At 45.6% G+C, this 27,526-nt stretch overlaps 1 protein-coding gene across 1 annotated transcript in view; it reads right to left on the bottom strand.

Annotated features, from left to right (window-relative positions):
- RALY (RALY heterogeneous nuclear ribonucleoprotein) overlaps nt 1-27,526 on the bottom strand; it is a 147,603-nt gene that overhangs the window by 75,938 nt on the left and 44,139 nt on the right. The window contains exon 2 of the mRNA XM_062589531.1: nt 14,515-14,605. The gene's annotated coding sequence lies outside the window, so the exon portion shown is untranslated. The remainder of the gene's footprint in view (nt 1-14,514; nt 14,606-27,526) is intronic.

Here is a 27,526-nt window from a genome sequence, read left to right as displayed (position 1 = left end):
TAGGCATTTTACTACTTTGACCTCAGTTCTTACCCATCTGATGGCCTGGGAGACTGGAGCTGATAGACCCAAACATGTTCTTGGCTACCAAAAGAATCAATAGATCCTTACACCGTATCAGTTACGTGATGTCCCGGGAAAATGGACACCCTAGATACAAACGTGTATCTCATCAGAGTATTTTCAAGTGTGGATAGCTCAGGGAACTGGTGGCATGATGAGCCACCATATACTGACATGCTCTGCCTTTTCTACAAAGGAGCTGATTTTTCTTGTGCCAATAGTATGACTCTGGCTTGATTTTGCCTGTATTTCTGGCATGTTAAAAGCCTCAGATCAGTTTCTGCGAAGATGCCATTCACCTGAGGCCCGTAGGAAACAGTCCTCATTGCTTTCTTGCATTCTTCAATCTCTAACCACTTTTCATAATATAGTTGCAATGTATTTTTTCTGACACTTTTTAGAGGTCATTATCCTGGTATATTTAATTCACACCTGAGCTGAACTAGTATGAAAAAAAAGTTAAATTGACTGTAGGTGGCTCCAGCCTTCTTGTGCCATTATTTCAATATTTTTTTCCTAAGTCTCACTCCGAACAGTATCTCCGGCAATCACAGTTCATATTTTATCCAAGGTTAGACAGGGTTGTGTGGGTAGGGTGTTCCCATATTGCTTGTTTTGTTTTTAAGTCAGGCTGATATGCAGGTAATGCAGCTCTAGATCTTGCCTTGTGTATTTTCTAAAATGAATAGTTTCTACCAGTAACCCTCCTCCCATGTTTGTGCTCAGATTGCAAATCACACAGATACAGATAACAAAATAACCTGTGCATCTGCAGTAATGTGTTTTCCAAATCCATCGTGGTAATGGCAGGAACTGGTCTGTAAGTAAATGGACCATTTATTTACGGATCATAAATAAGAGCATTCAATTTTTCATGACCATAGACCAAAACTAAAGGTTCCCTCTCTGTCTGAGCTGATGGACACTCCGTTCTTGCGCATTAGGCTGTGACTGGCAGGGGGGCAGCTGCAAAGACAAAAGAAGAAGCATTTACATCCTTTCCCCTTCCACAATGTCCTGCTCACTTTAATGCTGGCTGGGAAATAGCTCCAAACCAGACAGAGGTTTGGACCTACTGGCTGTGGGCAGCCAAGGTTTCTCCAGGGCAGGAACAGCTGGATGTACTAATTTCTGGGGAAATAGCAGGAGTAAAGAGCTGGTCAGAGCAAAAACTTCTCTTCTAGCCAGCGCTGACACTTGGGGGAATGTGTCCAAATGAGTCCATCTCTCTACCCTGGGAGCAACTACCTGATTGTGGGGCACCTCTGCAGAGACCCTAAGGACCTTCTGCATAGGGCTACAGTCACCAACCCTCCTCAATGTGCAAGAAGTTCATGAGAAAAGGCCCACTTCTTCCTTACAGCAACTTGGATGGGAAAAATCAGCACTAATTTTGAGTGAGAGTGATGTGGGGACCCAACCAACAGCAAGCTCAGCCCACTTGGGCCAGTAATTACAAGGAAGCTAGGTCACTAATGTGGGGGGATAAATTCAGTAGAGCAATTTTAAGGGGGAGGGAAGAGAAGAAGACGATGCTGGCAAGCACAGGGTGAAATCAAACTGGAGAAATCAATAAAGGGAAAGGACAGAGGGGGGCGACGGGAAGCAGGAAGAGATAAATTAAAGGCTTGCCCAAGGGTTATGATGGCTAGTGAGCAATAAATTAAATAAAAGAGGGCAACAGGGACAAGCAAGGTAGTGTGAAAAATTAATTAAAAGGAAGGGAGGCATAACCAAGGCATAAACCATGGGTGCTGGCAGAAAGATTAGAGAACCCAGGGAATGAAGAGGCTTTGAAAAGTGTAATAGGAGCCAAGGTAGAGGCTAGAAAGCCTGTGACTGCATGTGAGGGTCAGATAAACAAGGAGGATACATCTGCAAGAATGAGAAGTATGAAACCGTTGCAGAAGCAAGTAAGCCCCTCACCAAAAGACGGGGCATTGCTGGGAATGAGGCAATGGTGCTGCTGTATAAAGCTAAGGACCTCGGCTTTTGCAGCCAAGTTCATCATGGGATTAACTCTCCTCATCCACCTGCAAATGGTCACCTTCCACATGCTTCTCTACCTGTGATGGAGACCACATGTGTACTACCTGCAGGAGCAGGCACAGATTGGGCATGGTGGTGGTCTTCATAGGACTTCTCGCTGTTTGCCAGAAAGGATAAGCAGCAGCTCATAAGCTTTGCAGAGAGCAGGAGAGTTTCCCAAAGCCAGCGTTTTTGCCCTGATAGATTTTCTGTTTGCAATTTGAGATCTGTCTGAGCTCTGCAAGGACCAGGACTCAGGCAGGCTGGACAGGACCCACCGCTCAGAAGGGAAAGGCAGCCCTGCTCCCTCTTCTAGAATCTCAGCCTCTTTGGCCCCAGACACTAGTATATTTACAGGGTTGCCAAGACCACAGGAGTCTTCCTAGTTCCTCACGTTTCTGAAAACAACAAACCTTGAAAACCATTACTACTCATCACTGCAGAGCTCCTTAAACCAGTATTTTATCTGAGGGCTGTTAATTGAGGCTGTAGTCCTTACGTTGTTTTGCTACTGTAGGATTTCTCACGAGGAGCAGGGATGCAATTTTTAGAAGAACCCTAGAAGGTTCTGGGGCATGTATGTGTGTGGGGAGTATTTACATTAATATTTTCAGGCCCTTCTGAAGTCATAGATGAAAAGGATTGGACAAATTTGGACCTCATCTGCCTTTAAATCAGCATCCTTTGAAATGAACAGCCTGTTTCAGCACTCCAAGAAAACAAGGCTAAGAAGATGGTAAGCAAAAGATACATATGTCAGAGGAGAGAAGAAGAAATAGTAAAGGCATTCAAAGATGTAACAGGCAAATTAAAAAAAAATTAAGTAGAAGTTTTTCAAATACCAAGAGAGGCACATGCTAAATAAATACACTGACAACGGCAGCCGGAGTCCGGCAATGAGCAGGTTCAGAGCAGCACCATGGGTCTGACCTGCACAACATGGAAGAGAGTACAAGGACTTCCAGGAGCCTCAGTGGACTCCATCAGGCACTTCAACAACAGGATAATTAACATCATCGATGAGAGCTGAATGGGCTCCCTAACCTCTCCCTGCCCGAACAAACTTCTCTGACTTCTGTTGAAATCAGATTATAAATAACTATCTAAGCAGTAGTTTATTTTACCTACATGTAATAGGAAGCAGGTAATGTTTCAGAGATGATGTAACCTAAACAGACAAGGCAAAAGGTGTATGTCCACCCCCTTTCTAATGTATCAGAACAGAGCTGCAGAGGAATTAGGGCTCAAGCTAATAAAAGACCAATTCAAGTGTAAGCACATGCCAGTGCTGTGCTGAGCCGGGCACGATCATGTAGGGAGCTGGCGATGGACGCCGATCTGAGCACAGTGCTCTCCAGACACCACTCTGTCTTCTCTGGGAGACTACCTTTCCTCATTTTGTGTGCGTTTTTTAAAACTCACAAATTCAGCCTGTGAACACAGCCCCACAGTTATTCTCCACCTCCCCCTAGATGCTGCTACTGAGGTTCAGTGGGACTTCTGCTGCACAACAGGGACAAAAGCATCATATTCTGTTATGTTGGGACATGGCAGATGACTGAAAGCCCTTGCCGTGCTGTGGGGTGATGCTTTACCACTCCCCAGGTCAACTTTTACAGCCCAGAAGCTGGCAACTGAGTCCAGGGCGGTGCACACAAACACAGTAGAGTCCACAGAGCTGGTGCTGGCTAGGTGCCACACACTGTCTGTCACTGCAGTTCACCTGCTAAGTGGTAGCTTGTAAAGCTGTGATAAGACAGGCTTTTTCCTCTGGGGACATGGATACTGCTATGAATCCTTCTCCCCACCTTACAGCAAGCTGCATTCCCCTGCGATCATGAGAGAGGCAGATCTGTTGAGGAAGACAATGTTCCCTTTTAAAGTTACTTTTCTGACTATAACCACTTTTGAAACTTTGCCATGTAATACAGTAATTCCTTTAATTACCTTTTTAACTACAAAAGGTCACTGTTCAACGGTAGGGCATTAATGACACCTCCAACTCAGACTTTCCTGCATGGGTGTTAATCCACCTTCAGAAAACCAGGAGATTGCCTTCCTGACCCGCTGCTCACATGCAGCACCTTCAAAGAAGAAATCTTTTATTCAAGATGATTCATGTGAGATCTTCGGTATTTTTTGTTTCCTGCTCCACTGGAAGAAATGTGACCATAACACACATATCCAACCTGAGGCCACAAGTACTAAGGTGAGCAATGTGGAACCCACCGTCACAGCCTCCACAGCATGGAGCTGGAGCCTCATCTGGCGCTCCTTGCACCTGCAGTTGCTTGGCCCATGCTGGAGGAGGAAGGAACAAGTCACAATTCTTTCATGCCTTGCAATGATCCAGAGGCAATTAACAGCAACCACCACACTAAGGGCAGAGAAGAGGACATAAGCCATCTGCAATATTCATGAGGAATAAATGTATGCATTGCAGAGTAAGTAAACTTCACCCAAGGGCACCAACAACTTCTTCCAGTTAAGCCCTTCCTGACACGGTTGCTACAAACTATTATGCCACTGTTTGGAGAATCCCAAAGAGGAACCAGACTCTTTGTGCAAGATGCAAGCGCAGGCACGTGTTAAAGCTTTGCCCCAGCCTGCAGGAGATACGGCATAACAAGACAAACGAGACAAGGTGAATTTGGAGGATGAGATAACCTGCAGGAGGTCAACGGGACACAGGTACAAGTTCTCACTGCTGCCTGGCTTGATACATTCTGGTTCGCAGACAGCACAGCAAAGACAAGGTTTTAGGGAGGGATGGAAAAGAACAAAAGGCAGTTTGATTAGTTGAGGCTTGAAAGGCTTGAAAGCTGAGGCTTTCCCTCAGCATGCAAAAAGGCACCGGCAAGCAGACGACCAAGGCTGCCATGGTCCCTGTCACTTGTTCCCTGTTTGTCCCTCTCCTTCAAAGGGAGAAAGAAGAGCCTGTGATGAGAACTTGTCCCTGCTGAGCCCATCTGCCAGAGGAAAGCTGGAGACTCAGATCAGCCCTCCAAGGTTACAACAGACGTCCTGAGATCACCCTTACTGACTCTCCGACCCTCATTTTTTGTATAAATTTCACACTCAGGATGAAAATAAAAAAAAAAAAAACAGGATTTTAGAAGACAGAAAACCATCCTGCCCCACACTGCTCCTCATAAACCCAGAGGTGTGTGGCATCTAACATCCTCCGGGTGTTCCCATACACAGGGGAAAGGAACCCAGCCTAAAATCTCCAGGCAGCGCACGGTCCCTTACACAAGTACGACAGCATCTAAAAAGTCAGCGCCTAAAAGAGGAATCATACATAACAGTGAAATGCTAGAGAAACAGGACAGTAAAATAAGCAATTTCCTGGCTAATTCCCTAAAACCCCCAATTCAAACCTAGCTGGAAGCAAATCTCAGGCTTGGATTTCTATTGATGAAGCAATACGGCCATCTGCTTGCTTGTCCTTCCCACACTTTTTGCTAACTCTTATTTCTCTCCTTAAAAAAAAATCCATGCTCACATGTCATATTTGATGCATCTGACAAGGTCAGATCCATCATATCCCATCAAGCACTTGCCAATGCAGCCTTGCAAAGGGAAGCCAAGAAAAAGTGTGCAAAGCAAGATTTATTTTCAAGTTTTCATTTTAAGGTATCGCCTTGCCTCCTGCTTTCTGATGCACTTTCCAGCCTTGGGACTCTCAGGAGCAGCAGCAAGCTGCCTCTCTGGTTAGGAGAGGCAGGTTAGGTCACTCACAGTGAGTGAGCAGTGCTGAGGTACTCACTTGTCTCCTGTCCTAAGTGTCTGAGCATCTCATGGAATAATGGTTTCATAGTCATTACACCAGTTAAAGACGGCAACAACATTGTTCCCTTTGGAAGACTGAGGACCAACAAACTCAGGCCTGGATTCTCAAAGCTGCCTGGACACATTTGATGGCTGAAGTGCCGCTATCTTTACTGAGATTCAGGGAAAAACATGGTAGGGAGCTTGAACTTTGTGACATACTTTTGAGCTTGTCTTCCTCTAGCATTAAATCCTCGTCCCTTGCCTTTTTCTCCAATACGGTGCAAATTTGAACAGGCAGCAACTGGTTTTGGACTGAGAAGGTAGAAATTGCCTTGCAGGTGAGGGAGGAACAAGCCGATAGTGGTGAGGACCTGGTGGTTCAGAGAGAGGTGACAAGAACCTGTCTCCAGTCCTTCTGGCCGTCAGCTTGTTTCTTTAAGGAGGAGCTAAGCTGTCAACGAAAATAACCCACTCGACTTCACAACTTCACTCCAGCTGAGTTCCCACTCAATGAATGCATACATACAACTGGTAGGCACTGGGAATGCATCCTATCAACAGGAATTTTTAAGTTCCCTCTAGAAAAAATTTAGGAATTTTTTTTAAAGTTTCATTCTGTAATCATCCGCACCTGAAGCTTGAGCACAGGTGTTATCTTTGCCCCTCTGAGCAGAAGTGATTCCTGTGATTATCTGTCAGCTGGTGCTTACACATGGAGTTATTTGGAAAAAGTTTTTATATTTTCAATTCATGCGCTACTGTAATCTAAATTAACCTTCAAGTGTTGAGAAGCTCTGAGAAACAGAGATAATTTCAAAACGCAAATCCAGGAATTAAAAAACAAACCCCTCAAATCAGATAATTTAAATTGACATGTTATTTTGATAAGATCAAGATTTGCAGAAAACTTAATTCTCAGATACAGTATTCATTATGAATCACTTACTAAGGTCTCAAAAGATTCAAACATTTTGGTTGATCATAGGAAAGAAGTTCAGAATTTAATTGTTAACTCAGGAAGGTATTTTAACCCATGGATTACTGTGAGCACAAGTGTTTTGACTGAATTTATAAGTTTAAAAGAGACATATGCTTAAGCGCTTTAGTTTATCAGGGTTTTAAAGTTCAAAGCACGTACAGTACAATCCCCTGGATCATGTATGCTACATGAAGACATTTTCCATTTTCTATTCAACTTTACTTTCCTTAGATAACATCAAATGACCTGCTCTTTTCATATACATCTGGAAATAATGCTTTCCCGGTGTCTTGGCAGAGTGGAGGAGAACCTCAAGCTACTGTATTTATTTAGAAGCACAGCTAAAGCTGATAATTATTTATCTATGCTGAATAGATTCAGAGTGCAAACACTTCTCTGCAGATCCTTTTGCAAGTGGCAGGTTAGGTGCTGGATTTCTTGTGATATTTTTTAACTCTAGCTGTGCAGGTAACCACCTAGACAGAGCACTGAGGCCATTTATGAAGGGTTAATTGGCATCTTCCTCCACTCATCTTCCACTAACGCACCCTGAGCAGAGCCCTGCAAGCTTGGCTCTGACAGAAGCAAGGAAGCAGCTTCTTAATTAAGGTCAGTGCCCTGTGTCCACAGCTCTGCTGGCATGGGTGAGCACTTGTCCACCTCTGCACGGCTCTGGCATGAAGAATGGCAGCTTAACATGTTAGGATTTGGCTCTCATTGGAAAACTTGATCCTTTAACAGAACTGCTTAGGTTCCCACTCAAAGCCAGCTGAGCTCAGCTCTGCATAGGTAGAATACCTGCCGGGGCAAAAGGAGGCACTGGCTTTGCCCTGGAGGATTTCCAAGCTGACTGAGACCAGGGTCTGAGCTTTGCAGGCAGTGCTCCTTGTGCATGCAATGTGCTAAAAGATTCCTAATCATCTTCCAGCAAAACAACCTCCAATGTGCTCTGTTTTCAGGACAAACAAATTAAAGACAGGTTTGGTGCCAAGAACATGCCTTTTCTAGCTCACAACTTGTGTGTTTCTGTACAGAGATCTGTCACGGACCACGGCCCCTGAGCTACAAGAGTGCTCCTCTAGCTTTTGCATTAGCCAGGCAAGCTCCACAGCCCCATTTCACCAGATGAGCACACATTTATTCAAGGTGAAAACATGTTCCAAATGAACTAGCTGCTTGGGAACATCCTCCAGCCAACTGCTTGAAAATATTGCACTTTTCATTAGATTATTTCCAGCACAGATACGTGGGCAAACACTCTACTTAGAAAGGATTTTAGCTGGGCCTTCACATTTATTTATTGTAGATAAAGATTAAGGGGCTTTAGCTTTCCAGGGAATTTGTTCCCATTCTCCACAGCTACAAATGCTTTCCTGTGCCTCCCTAAACCCATGGCTTGCAGATGCTCAGCCTGCCCCAGCTCACACACTGCCTTCTCACCACTCATGGGGCAGAAAGAGGCAGAAACATGCAGAAAAGTCAATCTGGGCTCATTGCTGAGAGTTCAAGAGAAGTAACTGGCTGAACACCAAGATCGAATCTTGAGGCACTGAAGAGTAAACCCAAGCTACTCTGCAGTGCATGGGCAGGTTTCTCAACACCTCCCTGATAGTTTTGGAGGCCTTGAGCATCCTGAGTGCTGAAATGAGCTATGTATTTTTATATCCTGCAGAAACTAGAAAAGTAGGAAGCAAAAAGGGAAAGAGGTCAAAGCCACTTAATTTGAAACTACTCACTTTGGAAAGCCTTTGGAATGGGACTGAGCTGCTTGTACTAGTCGGGCCCGAAGAGCACTGCTCATGCTTTTTATCAGAGGTGGAAGCACACTGATTGACAACATTTCAGCCTCCTCTTGCTAGCTTGCCATCACCTTCATCTCTGCACTAAGACCTGGGAGCACCAGCAGCGGTCTACACAGATGTCTCTCTCTCATTCCTACGAACAACCCCAAAACTCTGGAGGCAAGGAATTGTTTCAGGGCATTTCAAACTTGGGAATTGTAAATGAGGTGATATAAGGACTATAACCTGCAATGACGCACCCGGAGGGGGATTTCCCAAAGTGTTCCTCACCTCCAGCTTCCTAGGCAGCAGGTCATGGATAGCAACAGGCCCTTCTGAAAACTGCTGCTTCTTATCATAGAACCATAGAATCAGTAAGGTTGAAAGGGACCTCTGGAGATCAGCTAGTCCAACCTCCCCTGCTCAAGCAGGGTCACCTACAGCATGTTAGACAGGGTTGCATCCAGGCAGGCCTTGAAGATCTCCAGAGAAGGAGACTCACAACCTCTCAGGGCAACCTGTTCCCATGCTCCGTCACTCTCATGGGGAAGAAATTCCCCCTCACGTTCAGGCAGAACTTCCTGTGGTTCAGTTTCTGCCCATTGCCTCTTGTCCTGTCACATGGGACAACTGAAAAGAGTTTGTCCCCGTCCTCTTGACACCCTCCCTTCAGGTACTTATAGACATTGATAAGATCCCCCCTCAGTCTTCTCTTCCCAAGGCTGAAGAGGCCCAGCTCTCACAGCCGTTCCTCAGAGGGCAGATGCTCCAGCCCTCTGACCATCTTCACAGCCCTACGCTGGACTCTCTCCAGTAGCTCCATGTCTCTCTTGGACTGGGGAGCCCAGAACTGGACACAGTACTCAAGATGAGTAGAGGGGCAGGATCACCTCCCTCGACCTGCTGGCAACACTCTTCCTAATGCACCCCAGGAGACCATTGGCCTTCCTGGCCACAAGGGCACATTGCTGGCTCACGGACAACTTGTCATCCACCAGCACTCCCAGGTCCTTCTCTGCAGAGCTGCTCTCCAGAAGGTCAGCCCCCAGCTTGTACTTGTGCCTAGGGTTGTTTTTCCCTAGATGCAGGACTCTGCACTTGCCCTTGTTGAACCTCAGGAGGTTCCTCTCTGCCCAAATCTCCACCCTGTCCAGGTCTCTCTGAATGGCAGCATGGCCCTCAGGTGTGTCAGCCACTTCTCCCAGCTTGGTACCATCAGCAAACTTGCTGAGGAGACACTCCGTCCCCTCATCCAGGTCATTGATGGAAAAGTTGAACAGGATGGGACCCAGTACTGAGCCCTGGGGGACGCCACTAGCCACAGGCCTCCAACTAGACTCCACGCCACTGATGACAACTCTCTGAGCTTTGCCTTTCAGCCAGTTCTCTATCCACCTCGCTGTCCACTCGTCTAACCCACGCTTCCTTAGCTTATCTAGGAGGATGTTATGGGAGACAGTGTAAAAACCTTGCTGAAGTCAAGGTACACAGCGTCAACTGCTCTCCCCTCATCTACTGAGCCAGTCACTCAGTAGCGGACCCACATTTTCCCTAGTCCTCCTCTTGCTACTGATGTATTTGAAGAAGCCCTTCCTATTGTCCTTAACATCCCTTGCAAGACTCAATTCCAACTGGGCCTTAGCCTTCTTCGCCACATCTCTACATACTCTGACAGCAACGAATCTCACAAATCACCTCCTACCCTCCTTTTTTGTCATTCAGATTATCCGTGTTTAAATTCCCTATACTGTCTCATCAGAATCATACATACTTAGAATGACATCTCCTGCAAGCCAGCAGGAAATCTGGACTTGGGTAATATAAATAATGAGAGAGGATAGAAAACAAGCTTAAACAGAATATTTTTCAGTGCTAAAATGTTAATCCTTTTCTTATTTCACAGGGTACCTCACCACACCGATCCTACAACCTTGCAAAAGAAAAACTCTGTAGATTAGCCAGGATTCATGGAGCATCGGGAAGAAGAGTTGAGATTCTCCCTGCTTGGGCGATCTCAAGGCTGTGATTGGTAGCACCCCGGGAGTGTGCACCCTGGAATCTAGTTAACCTCGCAGCCCCCTCTCATTTTGTGGGGTAGACTGGGGTTGCTAGGTTCATGAGGAGACAACATGTGTGTGACAGATCCCGAATTCAGCTCCTCAGCAGCTTTTTAACTAGTTAACCCTTCTTCCACCTCTTACATTTGCCTAGGTGGGAGTTCTCTTTTTTTTTCTGTATTTTACACACATCTGTTTTGACTAACAGTTTGCATCTTAAGCTGATGACAGCATTCATGTTCCAGAACAGCCATCTGCAGAGGGGTGGTATGAATGAGTGCCCTACCATAAATACTACACCTCCATTTCAAACACCAGCAATCAGTCTTGCTGCTGGTTCACGCAAGAGAGAGCAACAAGAGGTCTGAAGCCTTTTTTCCCTATCCTTGCTAAACAAAACCGCATGCTTTGTTTCATCTACCAGGAATTTTCTAAGGGTAGTTTTAATTATTTGGATTTCTTCTCCCTTCCTTTGAGATTTCAACAATACACAAATCACTGGAGACAGCTGGGGTTGACTACAAACACCTGCATTTCCAGAGAAGACTCTTTGTCCATGGTCAAGAACTCATGGAGCTCAGTACACCGAGCATCTCACACTCTGCTCTGAACTACTTGATAATTCATCTTCACCTGCACAGCTCCTCCATCTAAATCCCTACACTGGGAAGCAACATTGCTGATGAGGTAATCACATTCAATAATTTCCTTAAATTATAAAAAGAATTTGTGTGTGCAGGTATCAATATCCACACTGCAGAAATCACCTAATCTGATCCTAACTGCCTACAGAGAAATAAAAATAAAATGAAAGCAAACAACCCATAAAGGCTGAGGCCAGTCTCTGCCTAGAGACAGCCAGATGGGCAACATTGCCCTTTCTTGTTGAAGTGTTAGAGCTGCAACATTTGTGTTATAAATAACAGTCCCAGGAGCTAACTGAAGGCTAAATTCATTCTCAAGGCTTTGCACAGTGCTTCTGCTCCTAAAGTGTTGAAGTTGTCTTCTCATGGTTTATGACACCTGTAGAGCCCTGGAAAAAATTACGGCTTTGTAGTTACTCCAGATGCATCTGTTACCCTAGTGCACATTTGTTTCCTTGACAAAAATATCATAGGCAAGGAGCATAATTTGATCCTACAGCTACAATTTTTGATTGGACCATGCAACTCTGTCAAGGAAATGTTTATATCTTGCTACCTCCACTGTACCAAGTTCTGCCGTCATCAACTAAACAGCACCACGCTGGCACTGAGAATTCATGGTGCCTCTCCTGTGTCTGGAGCTCAGCGCTGACACCTGCAACTTCCTTTTGACCTGCACAATCTTTTCTAAATTAAGAAACCTATTACATCGCTTCCTTCCTTGGCCCACAGAGACGCTAAGAAGGTCACTACCAGACCACAGCTTACTGTGCTATGGAGTGCTGTCCTAATCCTGGAAGGACAGGAACAGCCTTGGCTCATAAATGACCTGAACGAGCGATTAGAGTCTGGATTTATTTGTGATTAGACACAGTGATGGTGCTCAGCAACACTGACTACTTCTAACAAAACAGACACAAAATTTCATCCATCCAGTTTATACTGAGCTACCTAAACCCTTGTAGTACGATTTATGTCCTCCAAACATGGGACACTTCCAACCTTCTATAAGTCAACCAGTAACAGGTATTTCTATCACCTTTCCTGCATTGCTGGAATAATGGGCATTTTCATCAACCTTCTTAGCTCTCCAAAGTTACCTTCAATGTCCTTCTTGAATTGCCTGAATAATAGATACTGTCAGAGCTTTTTCAGTATCTGCAAGAAAATTGGTAGCTTCACGGCTCCCTCTGGAATCAGCTCCTGCTCTATGAGCTCCCAATAATTTCAAGGGAAGAATGAAAAATAAAAAAGTGAAGAATCAACCAGCAGAGTTCAAGAGTTCAGAAGTCCCGTGAAAGGAAAGTACTCACCAGATGAAGGAACTACTGCAATTCAAGCCCTACAGTCCCAGCACACAGCATACAGAAACTTTCCTCCTGTTATGGGACAGCACACCGGTACCTAGGTACAGTAAATGCTCTAAATAAAGGGAAGGCTCCGTAGCTTACGGCAGTGTTCAACACGGCAGTGGCTGGAACAAAACTTTAAAAACTGCTAGCAGTGTTCATTTGGAAAACAATCTTGAACGTTCAAAAAACAAAGTATTTCTTCCATGCTGCTGAATCCTGTAATTTCCCCGGGTGAGTTAAATACTGATCTATGGAATTAGGGCACAGTATTTCTCTTATTCATGAAGAAGGGTTTTAGCCAGTGCATTTGCTTAACTACATCAGAATTTTTTAGTCCTATTTCACGTAAAGATATTTTTATTGCTACTAAGGGATGGTGCACTAAACTACAGGAGGAAAATGTTTTTAGATAAATCATAAACAAACCCAAATTTCTATTCTCCTTCAATTTACTAATCTGAGTTTGAAAAGGTTCAGATGAATCTTTACCACTCTGTTATATTGGAGTTTCACGGTCAAGGTTTCCAAATAAAATGAAAAATATAAATCCCTTAGATCTTTATTTACTTAACATGGCATCTGCAGAGGTGCACCAACTAACAACAGCTCCTACTCATACAATAAGTAGTTTCACTGGGTCACATTTATTTTTTGTCTTTCCTACTTAAGTTCCCACAGGAAAAGTTCAACAACAATACCAACTAAAACAAACATGTTACACCATGACCATAAACCCAGGAGAACAGGCAATCAGGACCTGCTTTTATTCATCTGTCTGGGAATGACAGAGGAAAGACCACCGTTGAAAACATTACACTGCTCCACATCCATATCATGCATTGTGCATAGTCTAGTAACTTCTATCAGGTCTTGAAATCTTCATTCATTCTCTGTTGACACAAACTCCAGGTTTTATTCAACTGGATTCCCAGCTGAGGACTTCATCCCCTTTATCGCTCAAGAAGCACAGCAAGTTTCTAATAGCAACAAAGATCCCTGGACCAGCATTTCTTAAAACGTAGGACGTAGTGTCACTTGAATTGACCCCCAAGTCCTTTTCTATCTTCTACAGAAAGCTCTTCAGGGCTCAGCCTATCTGGCCAAGCTGGGTAAGGGGGATGCTAAAGCACATGGTCTGACCACCCTTGGACAACTGCCCTTCCCAGTTTGCAAGGGGAACATGAGCTAAGCTGCCTGAGTGCTGCACTGGGTCATCATTCCCCAGCCAGCTCTGCAGTGGGCACAGCACAAACCATTGGCCCCCACAGCTGCGGCCCTGGAAGCACTCTCTCTGTCGGGTATTGCTGACTTGGTTATCAAGAGTATGCACCACAAAAGTCAAAACCAGAGTCTGCTCCCTAAATTACCCGGAAACCATAAGCATATTCACATGCACTTACTACACATTGCAAACAAAGAAGGTACAGTAAGTATAAAAAATGAACCAGAAATTAAAATGTGCTGAATCTCACCATGTCCAAAAAGATCACAGATCTGCCCATCAGGGCATGATTAAGGTACGCCAACGTTTATAGCCCACAGCTAATAAGGGAACGGTAGATTCTCAGCCTATCCATTAACCTTTGGCTCTGCCAACACTCACCCCAGGCCAGTGTATGACCACTATCAGCAGGCTCAGTGGGAAAGCTGCAGCCTGAATCCAGAATGAAACTCACTCATACCCTTCTGCATCTCAAGCAAGATGTCCTTCCTGCCCCAAATCTCACTGTCTAGTGTTTCCAAGCACAGCAGAGTTACAACAGCAGGGAAATACGGAGATCTCTCAATACCATTTGTCATTTCTAAATGTAAAAAGAGATAAAATCAGTTACTTACCTGCAATGGTGTGGGCACTTGCGGTTTCTGAGTCCTTCTCGTCACCAGTCAGGGAGCAGATGTAGTACCCCTCTATGATCTCAGCTTCACCCTACAAGAATCAGGACACAGTTTTCCGCCAGTTGTGATAAGCAGATAATCCAGTACTTTCTAATCCTCAGCAGAGAAGGGTATGCTGTATTGGAAATAAGAGCCTCTGGCTGGTTGCTGCAAGGATCAGACCCAGGACTTTCGGATCTAAGTCTCTGAGCTGCTTAGTAAGAAGCTCAAACCAGAAGACACAGTCAGCTCTGTTAGCAGGACTAAATACTTGAAATAGCTGGTGAGGTGTTGGTTCAGATTGGCTCAGGGTAAGGAAATCCAATGAAAAATACTACTAATGCTTGCTGAGAAGACAAGGTTACTGACAGACAGAAGTGGATAGGAATTTTTGGTCACCATGGCTGGGATTTGTTGAGTGAAAACTGAAATTTTCCATAGTATAATGGAAGCTTTGTAATGGTTTTCAATTTTTGTTGTGAAAAACTGAAAATGAAAATTTTGCTTTGGGTCAGGCTGACTTGAATTGAAATATTTTGTTGACTGAATTGGCATGTCTTTCTTTAAGTCAGTTCAGTGTTCCTCTGGGTCCGCTCTGAACTGCCAGGATTCGTCCTGGGACTTTACGATTACTGCTTCCCCTTCCCCCCTACGGGCTGAGATTCCTAGTTGCACTACATGCAATGCACTGATTTATCACCTTGAGAGACCTGCCAGGTAGAAACTAAACCAGGGAGTTCCAGTTCAAAAGGCAGCTAACGGGTTTTCTATACTGATTTTGATGTTGAGCAATATGCAGGTGCCTACTGAACAAGCTTCCGTGCAACAGCAGCTGCACAGCCAGGCTTGCAAGCTGTCCTCCTTGCAAGGAATTCTTTGGCTGAGACAGAGCTGAGTATATTTGCACACTTCGAAGAACTGGGCTAACTGCTTCTTTAGAAGTGGAATCTACATGCCATCAAATCCTCACCCCTCTACAAACAAATTCACACCAAATCCTCACTCAGGCTCCTGGGGCAAGGAGCTGGTGCTCAAGCAGCCAGGATGTAGCTCAGACTTCCTGTGTGCTCTGTGCTCTCCTGCCCCAAGGTCTGGGACCAGGGCTGTCTTTTTAAGAGTGCAGACTCTAAACAGCACAGAGTTTACAGCATTGGATCCAGTCTTCATAACGCCAGCCCAGTGCCTAAACCACTAACAAGATCCAGAGACTTAAACCCATCTGCCACTCCTTCAGATCAACTCTCTTGGGCTAGTGAAGATACACAAAAGAGGCAATAAATCAATGCAAGATTCCTGCTATTCTTTTTCCATCTTTTTCAATCGGTAAATTATTACCACATTTGTTTCCTGAGTAACCAAGGCTTTTTATTGTTGAAAGAGCAACATATTTTCACCCTGCTTTATGAGGCACTCGGATATCCAGGCTGCCTGATCCAACGGAGAGGACACAAGGAGCAGTCAGGGCTCTGTCAGTCATAATAAATGTTAAGGTGGAGAGTCAGTTCATCTGTCCAGCCTGCCAGGATAGACCCTCCATAATTAGAGGCTCAATTCAGCCTCAATTATACTACAGCATTGCGTTGCAAAAGGTCAGATTGGAACGAAGCTTTAATTAAAACAGAAAAAGGATCAAAGAGACAGAGAAATGAACTACTGGGCTTTAACCAACAGAGAAGACAAACGTATCTAATGAGCTGATCAGAGTTCACACACTGGCTGTCACAGCAAAAGTCTCCGCACATTTGGCAGTGTACTGAAGGAAGAATCCTCCCCGCACAGGGGTTCAAAGCTCTGCGCAATAAAACCGCCTCAGTGATAACAGCTAAAATAGGTGACTCTTTGCCACGTGCCCAATTTTGCTGTCACCCAAGAAGGAGTTCAGAGGAGACGAACTTCCCAATGCTGTTTCCTGACTTCCTTTCCATTTCAATAGACCCATCATTCTGGGTTAACGGTCCTCCAAAGATCTGGTAGAAGCTCAACTGAATATATAAAGTGCTGGAATCAACGACATGAGTGCAAAAATGTCACGAGAACAGGTTTTCGTGCAGGAGGGAAGTGAAAGAAGAGGGAAACAAGAGAAGCTTGAGGCCAAATCAGGTCCAAACAGAGTGCTGAACATGGCACCTCTCAGTTACACTGGGATCCTGGAAAAGCAAATGGCTTGTAGCCTAGGTATGGTGTCTGCTGTGATCACATCTGCCAGAGCCCTGTGGGCCCCTTCTTTCCCGTTACTCAGACAGAACAGCGGGAGATGGAGAATTACAGGAGGTCCCACCAAGCACAGAGGGGCAGAAGCTTTGCTCGAGTTTTGGATGAGCTTCTGAATGCCCTTCCCTATACTTGGTCCCTCTACTACAGCAATTAGATTCACGCAGCCCCCTTGACAGAGGCAAAAGTGCTTACCTTGCTCCAAGCCTTGCTTTTCTTGTCCACGACTCAAAAGTGTGAGAGAGGAAGCAATATACAAGAGGAAAAACTACACGGAGTAGAAAAGAGCATAAAAAGCTCCGAGTTCTGTTCTTGGCTCCACTATGCACTCATGCCTCTGAGACACCGGGCCAAATTATTACATCTCTTTGTGCTCCTTAGGATGTGAAGTTGGATGTAGATAGAGTCTATAAAGTGGATTCATAACCTCACATGAAAAGTGTACAAGAGGTGGTAGCAAAGACAGAACTCTACTAGTAAGACCAAGAGGAGCTAAGAAAAGAAAGTCCACCTCTGTTGCTCCATCATTCCCCATTTCCCAAAGGTACAGCTGCATTAAAGCCCAAATCATCCTGCTCTTCTGCTGAGCTCTTCACTGCATGAGCTAGCGAGGAAGAGGGAGCAGCAGGTTCCAGCCCTTGCAAGGCTGGAGTTAATCAGTGTAGTTCACCACCCTGTGATTTTTCTAGAATCACTTCAACCAATTCTGAGCAATTCAAAAATTGAGGAGGACGGAGGTAAATACTCTACCAAACTATAGATAAAACAATAAAATCTCTCAGACAGAAGAAACGCACTGAAGTGTACTACTTTATTTTCACTCTGGGCCTCCAAAGCATTTCCCTCCTTTCCCTGAATGATAATGGGTATAAATATTAAATATAAATACTCCAACAAAAAGCAAAACGCACTGAAGGGTAATAAATCACAGGGACTGGATGGCATTCAGAGGAAGTTGGGGGAAGGAATAGAGGATGAAACAGCATAGATACTGACTAAGATGTATCATAGGTCCTTAACAACCCAACAGCTTGCCCCCACAGCAGGGGACTTGCCATTAAGGGTTGAATTTTGATAAAGAAGCCAAGGGAACTGGTGAGGTTGGTACCTCATGCTCTCAGTGCTGAAGGTCTCAGAAACTAGGGAGCCCCACCACAGCACCACATCCACCCTCCCACCTCGTGCAGGGAAGAAGACGAGGCTCTGCACACAGCGAGTCCAAGATTATGCACAGAAGACTGTTGTGGAGACACACTTAATTGTGAATGCCAGAGTCTTCCAGAACGCCCTTCCATCTCAGTAGGCTTTAGATACCCTGGCTGTACCTTGAGGCTGCCAGTGCACCTCTGGTCTAATGCACACTTTTCTAATGCACATTTCTCTGTGCTGTCTGTGCTTTTCTTTTAAAGGTCTGTCCCTTGCTTAGGCGGCCAAAGTCAGCAAGCGTTTCCAGCCAGTCAGAATTCACACCCAGAACTGACATCAACTCGAGCACTTTGAAAAAAATGTCATCTTTTAATTTTCTCAAAACAACAAATCTGCACGTTATAGTCAAAGTTAGAAGGTTTGCAAACAGAAGGTCTGTGTCCCTTTTGGGAGTTTCAACATGTTTTGGTGTCATTTGTGCACGAGATGAGGGAAACCTGTATCTGCTCCATGTCACAAGCAGCACATGAGATGCACTTTTCTCACTCGCACAGACAGGCCTGCACCTGATGTGCCTGCAGCATCGTGCCTGCACCTTCTCCCCATGACCCACGTGTCAAACGCAACCCACTGCACTGGCACTGGTAGTGAGATGAGTCAAGGACTCCAGAAAAAGTAAAGAGGGAAAAGTCCAGTACTACAGTGGGTGAAATACACATTTCCAAAGAGCAGCTATCACGGACTGGATACTCTCTCACCTGGGCTGACTTGAGATCTTTCCATTTTGGATTTCTAAGAGCCTGAAACAGACCCTGGGGCACAACAGAGAAGCACAATATTCTGGAAATATCACGTCAGCTCCAAATTTTTCTGACAAACACAATCAACTTTAATTTTGCAGTAACCTCCTACTTCATTAAACCTAAAGATCTTGCTCTCCAGTGGTTTCCTCTCCAGCTAGGTTAGAAAATGCAATTTAACTGGAGAAGAAGCTTCATCTTTACACTGCCTATCATGATTATTTGTCATTTAAAAACAAGTATGGAGCTGGTGTGAAATAGCACCAGCTCAGGATGCACATATAAAAGGTTGACACCAACAGCACCTCTCAGTAAGAATCTGAAAGTGCAACTTGAAAATTCATCTTCTATTTGGTTTCCTTGTTTTGTGCCCTCAAACTTCCTTCAGAAAAATTTCCTTTCGAGCTGGGATAGAAGAAACTGCATTTTGGGGAAGCAAAATGGTTTGAAAAGAAGAGAAGGTAATTTCAGCATCATATGCTGAGGCAGCAACAGTCTTTGTATGAGTATTTTGCTTTTCTCTCAGTGTTTACACTGTTGAGGACGTGTGAGTGTGAGTACGTCAGTACAGCCACTTGCCTTCACGACACCAAGATGGTAGTGCTAAAACTGCTGCTCCTGCTCCTTGCTCTCCGTGTATCACTTTGCCTCCTCTTGCCCTCCTGTATAAAACGTCTGGCTTCATTTGATGCACCCCCTTGTGCTCACAGGCAAGACGACAGTGAGCAACTACAGAAGTGACCTCAAGGTGCTTAGAGCTTGCACTGAGAAAGCAATTGGGTGGAAAAGGGTTTATGCTTTCCCTTAGGTCACCCAGCTCCTTTCTCCATGATCCAGAGCCCAGAGAATGGAACAAAGTGATGAAATACTTCTGTCAGGTTAATACTAAGAATCTAAATCAACCTAAACGGAGAGCATGATCAAGAAAGAGCAAGGAGAGCTCTGCAGATGGTTTAAGCTGCTTATTCAGAGTTGTTTGCTAACATAGGATAGTTATATGGGAATCAGGAACTGGGATTCATCTTTTGTGCTGTTAGAGATTCTCCATAGGATTTAGAGCAGGTCAGTTGGCTCAAATCTTTATAAACTGGTTTCAGTCACTGAGGCTTTCAATGTGGGGAAGCCCAATGCCAGACCCATCACATGTTCCCCTCTGCACTCAGATTTCTTTGGGCATAGGCTGTCCATGAGCACCAGGGGCTCAGGTCTCCTCAGCCCAATGGCAGTGATGGCACTCAGCTGCCTTCCAAGGAACTTTGAAGTCCACAGGTGAAAAAGTCACACCCATACGCTAAGAGAGATGGACAAAAAATGTGAGTAAGCTAAACAATTTGACTTCAAAACAAATGCAGATTAGGTCAGCTCAGAGCTGAAATGTAGAGGGTGAGCATTTCCAGGCTGTTGGTTTGTTTGCTTGGTCAATCTTACATGACTCTATATTTCTCCTGAAAAAGATGACTGAAACTTGAGTCAGAGCAGAGAACTCTAGTCTTTGTCCTTCTCTAGATGCTATCAGTAACACCCTGGATTTAAATACTGCTTGGTTTTCTAACAACACTTCTACACCTGAGGCCGTGGGAAATTATACAGGGAGGAACTACATGTTAATGGACACATTTTAATCAATAGATGCTCCTGTTTTGTTGTCAAAGTCCTGCCTCTATATTCTGATGCAAATTCATCATCTTGGAACATAATTTGTTATTTTAAAGCAACACTTCACTTTGGCTTTAGTCTTCCAGTGACCCTTTAATGTCAGATTTTCTCCTCAGTGCATCAACATTCAGATACTCCAATTGCTCAGCCAGCCTTGGGCTAGGTTTGTCTAGTGGCTGAGCACATCAAACACTTATTGCATCAGTGGAGCGGCACTTAACTAATTAGTGACCAGCAGGTCAATAGGTTGAGTTAAGGGATTGCAAACAGCATTGGCCTTTGAGGCACCAACCAGAAATTCAAGAGAAGCCAGATCAGTTTCTGGCTCTTTCCCAGACTCACTTCATGACCTTAGGCTCCAGCTGGACTTCTCATTTCACAGAATCATAGAACAGTAAGGTTGGAAGGGACCTCTGGAGATCATCTAGTTCAACCCTCAGCGTAGCCCTTACACAAACTGAACCCGTGACCTTGGCATTAGCAGCACCACACTCTAGTCAACTGAGCTAAACCTAACCCTTCAGTTCTGTGCCTCACTCTCATCTCCACCAACTGAAGCTAATAACGCTTCCCACAATTGGTCACGTAGATAAATTAATTCATGTTTAGGAAATATTATTATGATGGACGCAAAGATGCAATCAGAAAAAAAAAAAAAAACCCTAGAAATTTGCTTCCTTGCACCACCACTAGCTTTAGGGGAACAAGCCAAGGATGACTGCAACTCATTATGTCCATGGCTGAGCTTTTTATCAATTTGTGAATTAGAATTCTGAGCAATTTCCTACAATCTAGGCTAAATGAATTATATTGATTGTGCTGGAGTTTAACAGAAGGCTCTGAACTGGCTCAGAGAGGCACTGATCTCTGTCTTGGCGAGCAGGTGGCAGCAGAGCCAGTTTCAGTTGAGGAGGATGGACCATACCTGATTAGTTCAGATTTCTGCTGCCATCCTTTTGATAAAGTACAGCAACACGCTGCAGAAATAACTTCAACATGAAATGCTTCAGGACCCAACTATGCTAGATGCTGTATAGCAGGGGACAGCCCTTATCCCAAAGATCAAACCAGCAAACCAAAGTCTAATACCAAAACACCCTTTTTTTTCCTTTGAAAGAAATCAAAATCCGGTTTTGAAATCTGCACAGGGCTATGTGCTAAACCCCAACTTCAAAACGCCTCCTCTACCTGTCTCATGGTGCAGCGGAGACCACATCTGCAGCGGAGATGCTCATGCCTAGGCTTCCTAACAAAAGTCAAATGTCTCACCACTCTCATCAGCCTCAGTGAAACATGATCTGAGATTCAAATACAGGACTTGGCCCTCAGGAAAACAATATACCATCCTCTGGTTGGATGTCTTGTTGTCAACCTTGTGGAGGGGGGGAGAGACAGGCACTTCCTCCATTTTACAGAAAACAGAGCCAGAGGCATCGTCACCTGGCAAACATCATCAATGCCCCTGCATGGTCCAGGCAAGCAGAGTGCACTCAGCACATCTCCAACACACTGCACATGGTAAGCATTCCCAGATGGATGGGCTGGACTCATAGCATGGGGTGGCCTTCAGGGACTTCTGGGCACCACCCACCTCTCCTGGGACTTCACCAGGGTCTGGATCAAATTGCTTACTTCAAAATCCTCAAGCTGCAGTGCAGCATTTCCTGGTGGGACGATAACAGCGTGAGGCACACATGGCTCCCAGGTATGGCAAGGGCCGCAGGACGCTCTGTGCCGTGCTCCGGTAGGGACCATGGGCTCCCAGGACGCTCTGCGCAGCACCAGGCCTCACGCTCCGGGGCTGGGGATACGTCCCAGCAGAGGAGGCAGGGCAGGATGGAGTTCAGTCCTCTTCAGGCAGTTTGTTTTGTCGTCCGGATTGATGAAATCCACTACCAGTGACTGGATGCAATGGATCGAAATTGTTTTTTAAATTAAATTAGGGACTGCAGACTCTCCCCTGGTCCGTGCTAGGAACAAAAACATCCCCTGGAGCTTGCACCACTTTAAAACATCTGCCCGACACTGATGCTGCCTGCTGTGGTGGATGGCAACTGAGTCCAGCAGACATCCCCATCAGCCTAGCGTAACTCCGTACCGGGCTCCGCACCTTCCTCTACGGGAGCTGGGAGAGATGACTCTGGTTCGGAGCAAGAACAAGAACCACTTCAACATCTAATGTCAGCAATGATTCTCCCAGTCTATAAAATCCCACCATGGACTAACCTGCCAGGGCAAGAGCTGTCTGCTGAAGCACAGAGGCGAAAGGGAAAACACTCTAAGCCACCTGTCAAAATTTCAACGGCAGAGATAATAGCTTTATACACATTTATGCATCCAATTAGCAGCTCCGTTTAGTGTTTGATTTTACACAGCTCTGGTCCAGCAGGCCTGCTATTGCTCTGCTTGATTCCATCCCTCTTGCTCATGTATATATATATTATCCCAGTCCCTAAATCATTTTTAATAGCTTCTTCACTCGCACACCCTCCTTTCTAATTCCAGCACCATCAGCACGAGGCAGGTTGCAGATACGAAGAAGCTGACATTTCTCCTTTGAGTAATTTGCAGTGGAATTCTTGCCGGTTTGATGTAGTCATTTTGTTCTCCGTGCTGATGTGACATTAATTATTGTTAAATATTCTTATCTGTTGCATACAGTTCTGTTCAGATAAAGGTCAATGTGTGAACCCATGACAGTGCTTGCTGCTGCCGTGCTCTGAAGCCAATTTGTCACTCCCTGCCTTCAGTGCCCTAGTCTTAGTTTCAGTCCATTTTTCCATTAATTCAGGTGCAGCAGATGCACATTAAAAAACACAAAATACCTCGGCTGCTCAGATTGGCACTCGGATAGGAAATTATTAGCTTGGGTAGCACCAGTTGCACAGGAAGGCTGGATAACATTGCCTGTGCAAATCTAGCAGTAGTTTCTTGTTAAGGAACCCTACAGCTGCCCCTCAAAACGCACATTTTTCTCCTATAATTGAAAGTTGGCTATATCTGGCATGGTGATGGCTAAGTTTTGTTACTTGGGTAGTGCACAGGGCCTTCTCCCAGGATGATCTGCAGTGGAATAACAGCACAAGTAGAGTTAGCTACTTTTCCTTGGCAGAGGACAGGGAGGGCAGACTCAAGCCATTGCCACCAACCATGCCAGAGCGCATGCACACGGCAGCACTGATCTGTCCACCCAGGCGCTGGGGGAGCAGCTGCGCGGAGCTGGTGGCCTCCTGCTCACGCTGCATAAAAACATATCCGCATCTGCCCCCTTGCACTGACGCTCCGGTCAGCTAAAACCCGCCGTGCCTGTGTCATGTTCCCTGTGGCAGTGGCTGCAACGGCGGCCCAGGGAGGCGGAGGGCAGTGGGGTGCCCGTGCACTCGCCGTGGGACGCACGTCAGTGCAGCACGAGCATGGACCGCGGGACGTGGTCTCGGCAACGGCAGCCAGCAGGGAGCTGGCACAACTGCGGGCTCAGCTTACGCTCAAGCTACAGGGGCAAGGAGTGGTGTTGACAGGTTGAGGGCCCTGCAAAGCCCATCATATCGCTCTGCAAAGGACTTCAGCAGGTGCTCCACTCCAAGCACGCAAATAGTCCTAATTACATCAAGGGAACTGTTCAGACACTTAAATTGTAGTCCATGCCTCAGCAAGAGTCTGAATCAGGACTTTCGTGCAAAAAGAGCAGGTGAGAAGGATGGTCTAGAGCTCTAGAGCCCCCAAAGGCCGGTGACAAGCATCAGGGAGTGAGAGCGTGAAAGCACTTAGACAAGGAGCACTTTCCAGACTGGGTAAACACAAGCATTTAACTGCTCAAAAACGCCCATTCCCCTTCCTGAGTCCTGCCCACAACAGTGAAGCGTCCTGATGGAAACCACAGCGCAGTGTAACACACGCTCATTTCCAGCATTTGCAAAACGAAAAACATTGGATCGTTTACTCAAAATGACTTTTAATTTTGCAGTGGGCTAAATTGTTTTATACCTCAAAATAAAAGACAATAAACTCCCAAACTCACTCCTTCTCTCAGGAAAATACAAGGAAATAGTGCATTTTACTGAACGCATTCGTTTTTTTTCTCCTCTTCTCTGTATATGAATGAGGCAAAACATAGAAGGTAAAACATTCTGCACCCTGCAGCTTTCTGCAGAGATGTTTGCCTAGAATTGAAGGAGAAAAGAAGTCCTGAGCTGATGAAAAGAAGATCAAAGGCATGGACCTGAAGACTAGGAGAAGCAAAAAAAAGCCTGGAGTCACATTGCTATTCAACCGAGTTCCCCATTCCCAATACAACAAAGCCAGCAGGGGTTTCTCCACAACTCCTAAACAGGCAGAGAGTGAATGAAGAACAAAATCCATGAAGGTCCTCTGGCACAAATACACACAGGATATCTAGGGCTGCAGACTTCCAAGGCAGGCAGCAGGCAAGCGTTGCCTTTGACAGAGCCACTGTATACCCAAAGTGACACTGCTAAAATCAGTGACAAGGAGCAAAACCTTAGATCAGAACCAGGGCTGGTTCATGAGATAGCAGGGAAGAGAGATCTGTCACTGGGCATGGCAGTGAGGGCTATGCTCCATCCTGAACCTGTCAGGTTCAGAGCACAAGAATTAATTCAGCAGCATCAGTCTATACCCGACCTCCAGCATCCGCAAGGTCCTGCCTTTTAACCACTGAGCTGGTTGCACGTAAGGGCTCCTCCACCATTACTTAGTTGGATCTTGTCAAGAGGACAAAATCTTCCCTCATCCTTCCTCAAATACTTTTATTCAAAACAACTAAGTGAAATAAACTCTCAGGCAAACAGAGATTCATGCTTTGGGGCCTTGATTTAGTTACAATGGTGCAAAGGTGGAAAAAACTGTTTACACCCTCCCTTTCTTTTCACATGGACACTGCAAAGGGTGAGAGGTGGCTTTACATGTTTGGAAAGGTATGAGAAAACTCAGGTCCTCTCCAAGGTCGGGGACAGGGTGTCCTGCAGCTAAAAATACAGAGACAAGCCAAAAAGTCAAGGCTAGCAAGAGGCATTGGTAGGGTGACTGAAGACAAAAACAGAACCTGTTTGTTTATTGAGACAGTGACTATCCAGCAAGAGAGACTGAAACCTTCTCACACATGCTGCTTGCATGACTGACAGGCTCCTGCCAGCTGTAGGAGTCCAATTTCTCTTGTCCAGACACAGAGGTTCCCTTTCCCTCGTTGCAGGCTCAAAGCCTTTCTTGTAATCATTTTTAGCTGCTGCACAAAGCACAGTAACATGCAGGAACACAGTGAAACGGCAAGGCATGAAAATCACCGCTTCTCTTGGGGGTTGCACTGATGTTACACCAGGGACTTCATTACGAGGCACAGCTCTCACCGGGTGCATTAACCCTGCGAGCTGCTGGTCAGCTCAGCTGGTGGAAAAGCTTTTCCCAATTGCCTGCGCTATAACTGAGCTCAAGGTCCAAGCCTCTGCGTGGTCCATTTACAGACCTGCAGGGAGTCTGTGGCATCCAAGCGGAAAATCTATCCCAGAGGCTCAGTCACTGCCCTGTGTGCCGTAAGACATGCCATATGCCTCCTGCGTGCAAGACTGGCACTGTGCATCTGCTGCACTCATTTTTCAGTTATTCATCAGCCCAAGAGGCCAGATGTCCAGAGGAAAGATAATCCGTGGCCCAAAAGAAATACAGCAGCAGAATCCAAGCTAAAGCCAACAGAGTTGGCAGGTCTCAGTGCTAAGGGAAGGAGATGGTACTTGAGCCAGCTCTGAAATGGCCATGTCCCAGGTGGCTTAATCTGCTTCTGGATGACTACAGTGGGAAAGAGGCAAGCTTCCAACATACAGGAAAGGTTCCCCAAGACTGCACCCAAGAACTACTCAAGCCACTTGGACATTAGCTTTGCACCTTGCCCCGTGCCTTTCCCTGCCCCTGTGAGCTGTCTTCACCAAGGTCTCTCCTTGCTGCAAAAGAGCAGGAAGACGCAAAGACACCTGAAACAATATTTTGCTGCATTTAGCACAGAGCAGAAAGCAACTTGTCTGGAGAGCCTGTGAGGGACGGTAGCTTTCAGTGACAGGTCTCTGAATGATCCTTCAGCCCTCTGGCCACATTCTGTATTCAGTGCTGAGCTGAAACCTCCATTCCTCTGAGCCTCTGCTCTCCCCAGGGCTCTCCTACCAACTCCTTGGGGCTCCTTCTCCCTGCTGTTCCAACCCTTTGTGCATCCCACATTTCCAAAACCTTTTCCGGATCTCTCTGGTTTAATTTGGTCTCCCCTACCTGACTGCAATAACTGCTACGCACATACCAGTGCATGCCAGTGCAAATCAGAGGTAGCTGGGCTTAGCTTCACTGAAGTCAAACTGGGCTGAAAGCTGTGGATTGCAGAGCTGTGGGTGTTTTCCCCAAAGGTCTCAGAGCCTGAGGGAACGTATTGCAAATGGCCACAACAAGTTATAACTTTCCCAACCTGATTTTGTTCCTCTCTTGCTCTTAAAGGGAGCCTGAGCACGCACAAAGAAAGCCTGAGCACAGAAGCTCAAATGAGACCCAGAGGAGTGGCATTTGGCTGAGTACTTCCATCTAGTAACATCTGTTAAGTCTTATTTAACAAGGTTAAATAGCACCATGCCACAGGCCAGATGCCTGCAGGTGTCAGGAAGCAGCAGCTGTGGCATGGCGGGGAATATGAGGCATCCCAGTTTGCTGTCTGCTCATTTATAAAAGCAAACGTTAAAATAAGTGAGCTCAGGAAGCTCTTGGAAGTCTGGTCACTTGAAGGCATAAAAATGATCAGCAAAGAAGACTGCTGAATTAGCTGTATGGAGCAATACATCAGCAGCCCGGGGACAGACAGGATATGATCTATTATCCACGACAGACATCTATGATTTAACAGAGCTAAGCATAAATGATTCTAAGGAAAAATGACCTTCTGTTGGTGACCGAACCTTTGGACCCATTTGTGTAATGACACACGTATCCTTCCCACACGCTTTGAGGCCAGCAGGAGAGAAACCAGTGAAGAAGCCCTACCCCTTGAGAAGATGTCAAGGCTTTCTCTTGGCTATCTCTGCTCCAGACCCCATGCTGGCCAAGCAGGCAGGTGTCTTCTGCAGGATGCCGTTAGTGTTTCGGCATGCAGCGAGGCAGGCTGTGTCATGATGATG

This window comes from Rhea pennata, chromosome 16, assembly GCF_028389875.1.
Source record: "Rhea pennata isolate bPtePen1 chromosome 16, bPtePen1.pri, whole genome shotgun sequence".
Lineage (NCBI taxonomy): Eukaryota > Metazoa > Chordata > Aves > Rheiformes > Rheidae > Rhea > Rhea pennata.
This window is presented reverse-complemented; position numbering and strand designations above follow the sequence as displayed.